Raw genomic sequence first — 9,754 nt, 5'->3', positions numbered from 1 at the left:
TCTCCTTCCAGGGAGAGGCTCACCTGCTGCCTCCCAGTGGCCCTGAGCTTCCGCCCCTTCCGCCCGCCTGCTGCCCTGTTCAGGTCCCGTCTGTCCCCGCTTGGAGGAGCGTCCATCTCAGGGAACGCCAAGGTCCACGTGCGGATGTGCACATACGGTTCTCGGTGGATCCTGGCCGTGGACCGATGCCTGGGCTGGCAGCGCCATCACCGCACTGAGCAGGCGAGGCCGGGGGGGGGGGGCGTGGGGACAGTCTGCCCTGTCCCCTCCCCTTGCCAGAGGTTCCAGATGTGCTTGGGGACCGCACACGGAGCCCTGCGGGATAGGGGCCTGGCACTGAGCCTGGTGCGACTCCTTTCAGGAGGCCAGCCCTCGGGGTGGCTCCCCTGCTCCCCGCAGAACACTGGGAAGCTGTCTGCCCCATCCTGGTCCTCAGGGGTCCATCCTGGGAGCACGCAGGCACCCACAGGAGGCTGGACCTGATGTCTTGAGATCAGAAGGGAAGGGAGCACAGGACAGACCAAAGGGGGTCTCACTGCCACTCCCTGGGTGTGCCTGCCCTCCCCTCCCCAAGAATGAAAGGTCCCTGCTGTGGGGCTGGGGTGAGCTCACGGAGCCAGGCCCCCGACCTTCAAGCTCTAGGACAACACACCCTCCTCCCCCTCCCCTTCAGCTTCTCTCCCACCTCACTCCTTGTCCCCCCTTCCTCCACTCAAGCCCACCGCAGGGGTCTGCCCAACTCCACCACCCAAAGGGGAGGTGACCCAGCCTCTGGTCCCAGAATGGAGCCCCTGAGACCTGATCCCCCGGCACCCGCAGGTCTGGCGGGGGTGGGGGCTGGCACCTTGAGAGGCACCCCAGGGAGGGACAGTGAAGCTGGGAGCCCACGGTGGTCCTGGGCCTTGATGCAAGGTTCCAGGGCCCAGCACCCACCCCCCTTCTTGCCAGGCTCTTGGCTGGCTCAGGAAGGCAGCGGGGGCTGGGGGACAAGGTAATTGCCATTGTCCTGCTCTCTGGGGCTTGGCATACAGAGAGTCGGGGGAGGGCACATCCCTGAAGCTCATTCCGCCACCTTAACCCTGGCCGTGAGGCAGGCAGTGAAAGCACAAAGGGCCCTTTGTCCTGGCCGCTGGGCCCTGCTGCCTTGCAGATAGTGTCCAGAGCCCTCTGTCCCTGCAGGGCCATCAAGGCCGGGCAGAGCCTCATGGTACCTTGGGGCCTGTCCTCTCCCGCCACACCCCAGGGGCCAGCTGGCTCAGGGGCCTAGTGGAGGCTGCCACCCCCCTAGGCTTCTGAACAAACCCTTCTCCCGGCAGCCCCCAGACCTCAGAAACAGGAAGCAGCAGGAGACGGGGAGGGGCGGGGCAGACAGAGCCAGGGTGGTGTGTGTTTGTGTGTGTGTGTGTGTGTGTGTGTGTGTGTGTGCACGTGTGCACACGTGTGCCCTCTGCTTGGGAGACCATGCCCCGTGCTTGGGTGTGCAGACACCTGCCTGGGCACCTCCCCTCTCCGCCCTTTCCCTCCGCCCCTCTCCCCGGCTCCCTGCCGCCGTCCCGCCCTGGCATCCACCTGCCGGGACACTCATCTCCAGGCAGCTGTCCCCACCTCCCAGCCTGGGCCCCAAGCCCCTTGGATTGGTCTCTGTTGGTGTAAGATCTCAGTGCAGCCTGACCCCGGGCTCAGGGAGGCAGGAGTCGGCACTGCCCCCCCCATCCAGGGACTCCTGGGAACCCGGGGGCAGCCTCCTGGCTGAGGACCAAAGGAGGTGGCAGGGACAGACACTGGGTCTCCTGGACTCCTTGCCCCGCAGGCAGCTTCGGGGCCCCTCGCTGCATCTCCGAGACCCAGTCTGGGACAGGCACTGGGGAAACAGGGACAGAGCCTCTCCCCGGGAGCAGGCAGCCCAGTGCGGTGGCAGATGGCAAGGGAAGCTCAGAGACGGAGGCCAAGCGGGGTCAGGGCCCGGAAGGCACCTCAGATGAGGGGGCCCCACCGTGGATTCCCAGAGGTGCTCTTGAAAGGGGCCTTGTAATCGCCAGCAGCCAGGCCCTCTTAGACACAGGTGCTCTTGGTGGCCTGGAGACAGGGGTCCGGAGTGCTGGCGAGCCGCTGAGGGCCAGCAGGGGTGGCCCTGGGGCAAGGGCTAGTGCCAGGCCTGCAGGGTCTCCGTGTCTCTGCGCAGTGATTTTCAGAGCCGGTGGGTGAGGGAGGGGTGGTGTCTCCAGGGTCCCCTCACCCTGGAGGGGAGGTGGTGCAGGGGCATCTCACACCTGCCACCAGGAGCCTGGAAACGTGGGGACAAACTCCGAAACCGGGAGGAGGCGGGGCGGGTTCCCTGGCTCAGGGAGTGACAGAGCATATGCAGGCTGGCGGTCCCTTGGGCCTCCGGAGGGGCTCCTTGTCCCTGCGCTGGGGTTGACCCTCCTCTAGAGCACAGCTGGCCTTCGGCGTTCTCCGTGGAAGCCCCCGCCCCGTGCTGTGCTCCCGAATCTGTCCCGGAGAGACACATGGGACCCTAGACAAAGTGCTCCAGAGATGCTGGGGTTGGGGGAACTATGTGGGGGGTGGGGGGCTGCCCCCCTCATCAGGGTTCTGAGGCTTTGGGTTGAGCTGGTGTGAACTGCTCCGTTTGCTTCCTCCCCCACCCTGGTGAGAGGCCCTTCTCTGCGCCCGACCCGTGAATCGCCCGGAACTGCTCTCTATGACCCCGGCCCTCTCTCTCGGCTTGAGTCTCAGGGCTGGTACAGCAGAGTAAGGAGGGGGACTTGGCCACCATCAGCCACCCCCAATCGAGAGCACGTTGCCCACTTTGTAGATAGCAGCTCGGCAAACCTGAAAAGCCCACATTCTATCTCCCCTTTACAGCTGGGGACAGCTGGGGACACTGAGGCCTTGGGAGGTCCAGCCAGCCGCCCCAGGGGAATCTACTGGGTCAGAGGCTTAGAGGCCTGGGGCCAGGTGTGCCTGACTTGTCTCTCGGGAAAGCTCTGGGGCCCAGGGCTCTGTCTTCGACTTGCGGTCAGCTCCTGTGAGCTAGGGAAACTGAGGTCAAGGGAAACCACGTGGCCCTAGTCTCCACAGCCAGCTGGAGGATGCAGCTGGGATTTGAGCCCCAGGGAGGCTCTTCCCCATGCTGGGGATGCTGGCGGGGCCTGGGCCAGCCTGGGCCCCAGGAGGACCAGCATTCCCCACCGGCTGGTGCTGCGACAGGGCCGGCTGGAGGCTGGCCTCTGGCCGTGGCATTGCCAGGCCCCAGGTGTGATGGAGCTGCTGTCCCAGCTTCAGAGCTTCCCCCCGGGGAGCCCAGAGAGCCTGGGGGTCATGGGAGCTTCCCACCCCTTGCCGTGGCTCTCCAGTTGCCAGCAGGCCAAGACCCAGCCTGCGGGGCTCTGAGCAACCCTGGACACCCTTCATGTCTGCATCCCTTCTGAGCCTCTGTTTTTGCACCTGTCGGATGGGGCGGGAACACCTCCTCCCTGGTCAGGGCTTAGCCAGAGGCCCATGGACTCCTCTCAAGATGGTCTGGAGCTTCCTGGGTCTGTAATCCCCCTGAAACTCTGAAAGTTGGGTGTGAAATTCTGTGCGGTTACGCATTTTCCCAGGGAGAGGGTCTGCAATGGGTGCCAGACCCTGGGCTGTCTTCGGCCCCCCAGAGAAGCCCGCGTGGCTGTCACAGGCTGAGGAGGCAGCCAGGAAAGCGGGGGTCGGAGCTGTACCAGTCACCACTCGGAGGAGCTGGTGAGGCCCCGGGCCCCGGGGTGATGGGGGCGCTGTGCCCGGAGTGGAGGGCCGGGGGCCTGGGCTGGCAGGGTGCCCCGTGCAGGGGCTATAGGAGGACCACTGGCTGGCCCCGTGGGAGCACCCCACAGGGCTCCAGCCTGCCTGAGCTGGGGGTCGCCATGGGGCCAGGATTTCCTGAGGGAGTGTGTGTCAGAGCCGGTGGCTGGCTGGGGTCCCCGACGTGGCGGCTCCCGGACAGGAAATCCACGTCCCTGTGGGCCCCGATCCCACTGCTTAGGGCTCCCCAAGTCCCCAGAGCAGCTGCTGGGCGGGTCCTGGGAAGGGAGGAAGGAAGGGAGAACAAGAGCTGCCCACAGGGCCTTATCAGCCTCTAACTCCAGGCCCTGCTCACAAGACCCGAGAGCTTCTGCCGGGAAGTCAGGTCCCTAAATCTGGTCTCCTCTTCTTCCAGCCTCTGATGGCTCCCTGCACAGCCCCCAGCAGGCCCTGCTCTTCCCTCCATCATCTTGGCCCATACGTTCACCCCCCACCGAAGGGTCAGGGAAATGCCTCCTCCTCCAGGAAGCTGGCTGTGATAGCCCATCCATGGCTGGCACAGCCAGGCCAGGCCCTTCGACCTGTTCGTGTGCATGTGGGGTGGGGAGTGGGTTCTGAGGATCTCAAGCAAGTCAGAATCTCGGCTGAGCTTGAAATGTGCTCCGCTCCCCAGAGAGGCTCAGGGGGGCCCCTGCAGCTGGAGGCACCTGGGTATCCAGCAGTATAGGGAAACTGAGGCCTAGCATGTCCTGCCCTACAGGGGGGGTTCTGGCGGGCAGCCTGCCATCCACTGCCCTGACTCCGGGCCACACTTACCACTGATTGGTTCCTTCCTCTGACAGCTGTCTGCCTGGGGGCTTTCCCAGGCCCAGGGACCTGCCCCTTAGGGCAAGGCTTCTGCCCCCCTGGGCTGCGCACCCCTGGCCAAGGGCTGAGAAGCAGGGCTGGGCAGTGCCAGACGAGCCCGAGTCCCAAGGACACTGAGTGCACTTGCCGCTCCTGCTGGCCGAGGGCAGAAGGGGAGGGGCAGGGCTGTGGTCCCCCATGGGGGTGCTGTTGGATCCCCAGTGTGAAGTGAGCTCAGTACCCCCCGGCCTGCCTCAGGAGCCCCCAACCCACCCAAGTTAATGGTGTTGCTGGACCTGGGCTGCGGCTCTGAGACCCCGGGGACACCAGGGACGGGGGAGGCTGCAGCAAGGAGGACAGCCCTGGGTCAGCAGGACCACACCCCATTTCCTAAGGATCTCAAGATGGCCCATACCTCTGTTCTCTCCTCTGTGTTCAAGTGTGGATGCTCCAGGATTCCGTGCTGAGTGTGTCAAGGAGGAGGTGCTCGTGGATATGGATGTTGGATGAATGGAAGGGGAGGAGGTCGCTGGATGGACGGAGGGATGGTGGCTGGATAAGTGGGTGGGGGGAGGGGTGGGTAGAGGGTGGATGAGTGGATGGACGGATGGATGGGTAGACGGACGGATGGATGGGTGGACAGACAAATGGATGGGTGGACGGACGGATGGATGAGTGGACGGACAGATGGATGGCAGGATGAATACCAGGCCCTGTCGTGTCTTCTGGACCGCACAGACCAGTGGGAGAGGGGACAGTCAGTGGGGTTCATGCCTAGAGTGGTTAGTGCTGGGAGGGGGTGCACGGGGCCTGGAGGAACTACAGGTGCGGACATGTACTCCGCTGCATGTTCGGGACAGTGGCTCAGAAGCCCCTTTCCCGGCTAAGACCCGGGATTTGGGTAGGAGGCTGAGGGGCTGGGGACTGACCCAAGCAGGGGCTCAGGGCTCAGGGCTACTGTGCTCCGGGGCTTGGTGCTCAGGCAGAGAGGGTGGGGTGGGGGCGGCTGCGGCTTCGGGCCTTCCAGCCGGTTCTCCTGGTTGACCCAGGATCCCCGAGGGCTCAGCCTGGGTCCTCCTTCACCGGCACAGGCCCTGGCTGCCAGCGGAAGGGAGATGGGGCTGGAGTAGGGCCTGGCCTCACGCCAGCCCTCGCATGGGAGGCTGGTGCCCAGGCCCTGTCCTCAGTCCCTGAGCAGGCAGGGATGTTCTGTGTGGGAGCGGTGAGGGTGGGGGTCTGGGCTGGCCCTGCACCTGCTACCCTCACCTGAGCCCAGACCCCTCTAGGTGCAGCCCCAGGTGGGAGAGGGATGTGCCCTGCCTAGGATGGGGTTTACTGGCACAGCCCTGGGACCCTGGCCTCCTCTGCCTGCCCTCTTCCGTGGGAAAGGAAGTGCACCAGGGTTTGGCCATGATTTCTGCCTAAAGCCCCAGGCATCACCATGTCACCCTTCATTCTCTGGCAAGGAGCTGGACGCCGGGTGGCAGGATGTTGATAGATGAAGGTAGTAGTTCTAGGGCCTGAGGGTATCCCAAAGGCCATAGAAACCACCAGAGCAGCGGCGAGGGGAGGGCCCCGGTCCCCCGCCATGCAGTTACAAAATGTGTGGGTGGCCCAGGGGGAGCAGGTCCAGCCATCTCCCCTCTTGGGGATGGAAGCCAGGGAGGCCCAGAGCCCAGAGATCCTGCCCTGGGTCCTGTCCGGGGAGCTTGGCCCACTTTGCCCTGGGCGTCTGCAGCTGGTTTCGCTCCGTGTGTGAGAGAGAGTGAAACCATCCTCCCTAATTAGCCCGGTGCAAAGACTCCTCCCGCCCCCGCAGACCTTCCCACTTCAAAGGCCACTGGCCCATAGTCAGGGAGGGAAAGTTTCTGACTGTCCCTGAGCCTCCTTTCTCCCCGGGGCTGGGGTCCCGAAGAGCATCTGTCCCTAGCAACCCATCTCAGGGGCCCTCGCCCTTCCAGGAGCAGGCCTCTGGGGCCCGGGGTGGCTGGGGGCTCTGACCCAGCTGGCCCCAGCTTACTGGACAGACAGTGCCCACAGGGCGGGCACTTCCCCTCGGTACCCCAGCCCGCTTCCTTGGCCCCGGGGCTGGGCAGGTGGTGGTGGGAGCCCGGTCCCCATGCTGCTCTGGCTGTTTTTCTAGCTCTGGGCTCTCCCCTGCCCAGCAGCCCCTCTGATGCCCAGGCTGTGGAAATCGAGCTCTCCGGAGCCCATGAGTCCCATGTGGCAAGACCCCTCCCCACTTATGGCTCTTCTGAGTCAGTGTCTGTCCTGATTGGCTCACGATTCTGGGCTGCCCCAGAGCCTCTGGCCATAGACACACAGAGCCTTCCCCTCCCAGACCACACAGCCACCCTAAGCTGGTGGAGGGAGCTGTGTTGCCCATAGCCAGAGCTGGACTGGAAATGGGAGGCAGGGCCGAGGGACAGGGCCAGGCCTGGCAGCGGGCTCCGGGCAGGGGGCCCGGAGGATGCCTAGGTGGGCAGCTGCTCCTGACGCGGCATGTGGGGGAGGCAGAGGCCAGGTTCCCAGGCCAGGGATCAAAGCAGGTGCAACTGGTGGCTAATTACAGAGGGAGCCAACATATGCCTAGGGAGGCTTTGTGGGTGGGGCCAGGAGGGTGACATCCCCAGCCTGGGGGCAGCTGGACCATCCCCCATGAACCAGGCAGCTAGAAGTTTCCCATGGGGCCAGAAGGGAGTGCATGCCAGGGCTGAACCTGGGATAGAGCCCATGGGCCTGAGATGCCAAGGGGAGCATGCTGTGGGGAGGGGAGTGGCAGGGTGTGAAGGCTGGCTGGGTGGTATTAATAGAGGTCTAGTGTCCAGACTGAAGAAGGTGATTCCCTCTTTAGTCTGCAGTGATTGGGTCTCCCAGGCTCAATCCTGCTTGTGCTCCAGGTTTGGCCCCAAGCCCCTTGGCCTGGGAGGCCTCCCCCAACCCTGGGGCCCTCACCCGCCCTTCTGGGTGGCTGCGCCCAAAACCTTCCTGCCTACCCAGGAGCTGCCTTCTGGCCCTGCCCCCGCGTGCGGAGGCATCAGGGACAGGCCTGCCCACGGAGAGCGTGCTCAGCATGGGCTCAGTTAAGGCAACCCTCCCTGGAGCCATCCTCCTCCAGGAAGGAAGGGGGGGCTCCCAGGACCCCCCAGGCTCGCCAGCCCCCCTTCCATTTTACACGGAGGCTTCCCCATCAGCTGCTTCTTCCAGGGTTTGAGCAAAACCCTGAGCGTCTGATCTTGACTTCAAAGGGATCCCTGCCTCAGCCTGGGCTGCTGGAGTGTGTGTGGGCCGCCCCTGGTTCACCTGTCCCCGTGGCCTGAGGCTGGGGGGGAGGCGGAGGAGCAGAGAGGGCCTGGCGGACCCTCCTGGGGCCCTGTCCGGGGTGGGGGGGTGGCTGGCCCTTTCAGCCTTTTCTGTGCCTCTGTTCCTATCTTCGTCTTTTCTCTGGATGTTTCCGTGCCCCCCCCCCCACTCCTGGGCACAGGCCCCCACTCCCTGAGGAAACAGAAGTCACAGGGTCTCAGTGGGGGGACAATGGCAAATGGGCTGAAACTCTCCTCTCAGGGGTGAGGCCCAGCACAGCTGGGCAGCCTCAGCAAATGGTGTGCGTGGCCAGAGCCGCCGCCCCGGGCTCCCAGCCCCCCACAGACTCCTCCATGGCCCCACTGGGCCCCACTGGGCAGTGTGCCCAGCTTCTGGTGACAGAGAAACCGGCCCGAAGTTGCCTGTGTTCTGAGGAGGGGATCTGGGGAAGGGCAGGGCCCCATGGCCTTGGACGGAGCCCATCCCCAGCCCCGTCCTAGGAACCTGAGACCTCCCAGGCAGGGCCAAGGGGAGGGGTCCCAGCAGGCAAGCCCAGGAGCCATGGGCCTGGCGACCCGGCACAGGCACAGGCCGGCCTGGCCCAGCCCTTCCCTGCAGCTGCCCCTTGAGGGCATTCCAGGGAAATACCCAGGAGGCCAGGCCGCACCCCGCAGGCTTGCCTTAGCCCCCTGCTCCCCGAGTCACCTTCCTCTACAAGCAAGGGCCCCAAGTGCCCTCGGCCTGTCCTTTCTCGGATCCTTCTCCCCTCTTGAGGGGACTTTCTCCGTAGGGCTGCTTTCCACCAAGCACACTGAGAGCTGGATGTCCACCTGCCAAGGGTCTCTTAAACCGTGAGCTGGCCCGACGCCTGGGGGTGACTGTAGGGGAAGCAGCTTCTCCAGGAATGCTGTAGGACCCCGTGGCCTGGCCCTGGAGAGTGGGGTGTCTTGGCCCCTTCATTCGGCAAGTCTGTTCTGGACACCTGCTTTGTCGGGTCTGTGTGAGGCACTGGGGGCATGGAGGGGGCCGGGCATCCCATCCCCTGGGAACTCTGGGGGTGGGGCACAGAGGGAGGCGGGGCAGGGCTCCAGACCACCAGGCAGTCAGCTGCCCCCACGCATGGGGTCCCAGGTGGCCCTGGTCTCTGCCTGGGGAGGAACGGATGCCATTCGGGGTTTTTGGCTGCCCTGCCCTTCCCGACAGGCTGCTCCGCGGCGGCTACACCCCCCCCCCGAGTCCTCCCCAGAGAAGACCTGACCGGCAGCTTCAGGCAGAGCACCATTGTGAGCCTGAACCCTCCAGAAGGCTCGGCTGGCATGGGGGGCCCAGAGGCCCCACACGATTACCGGTGGGCAGCCAGGGACAGGGAGGGCAGTTTCTGGGAAGCCAGTGTGTGGGACGGTCCTGCCTGAGTGTCAGGGCACAAGCCACCCCTCAGCCACACTGGGGGAGCACTGATGGGGGCCATGCCGGGGACGTGGGGGCAGCGAGCCCTTCCCAGACACAGCCCTGAGCGCCAGAGCCCGCCAGCCTCGTCAGGGGCAGCAATCACTCCGAGTGCAGGTTTGGGGCCACAAACCACCCCTCACAGGCCTTGGCATTTTCCAGCCTTGCTCTGCTTGTCAGCCTCAGTTTCCCTGCCTATAAGCGGGGATGGTATGCCCACCCCCTGAGCTGTGCGAGGGCAGGGGGCAGGAAGCGGGCTGGTGGGCAGTGGCAGCTACCGTTAACCCTCGGGGCCGGCCAGACTCTCCCTCCTTGTCCCCGGGGCTGGGCTCCGGCCCCTTCTGCTGCAGCAGGAAATCCCTCTGGTCACAGGGGCCTCGCT

The sequence above is a fragment of the Lutra lutra genome, chromosome 13 (genome assembly GCF_902655055.1).
Source record: "Lutra lutra chromosome 13, mLutLut1.2, whole genome shotgun sequence".
NCBI lineage: Eukaryota > Metazoa > Chordata > Mammalia > Carnivora > Mustelidae > Lutra > Lutra lutra.
Note: the sequence above shows the minus strand (reverse complement) of the source record.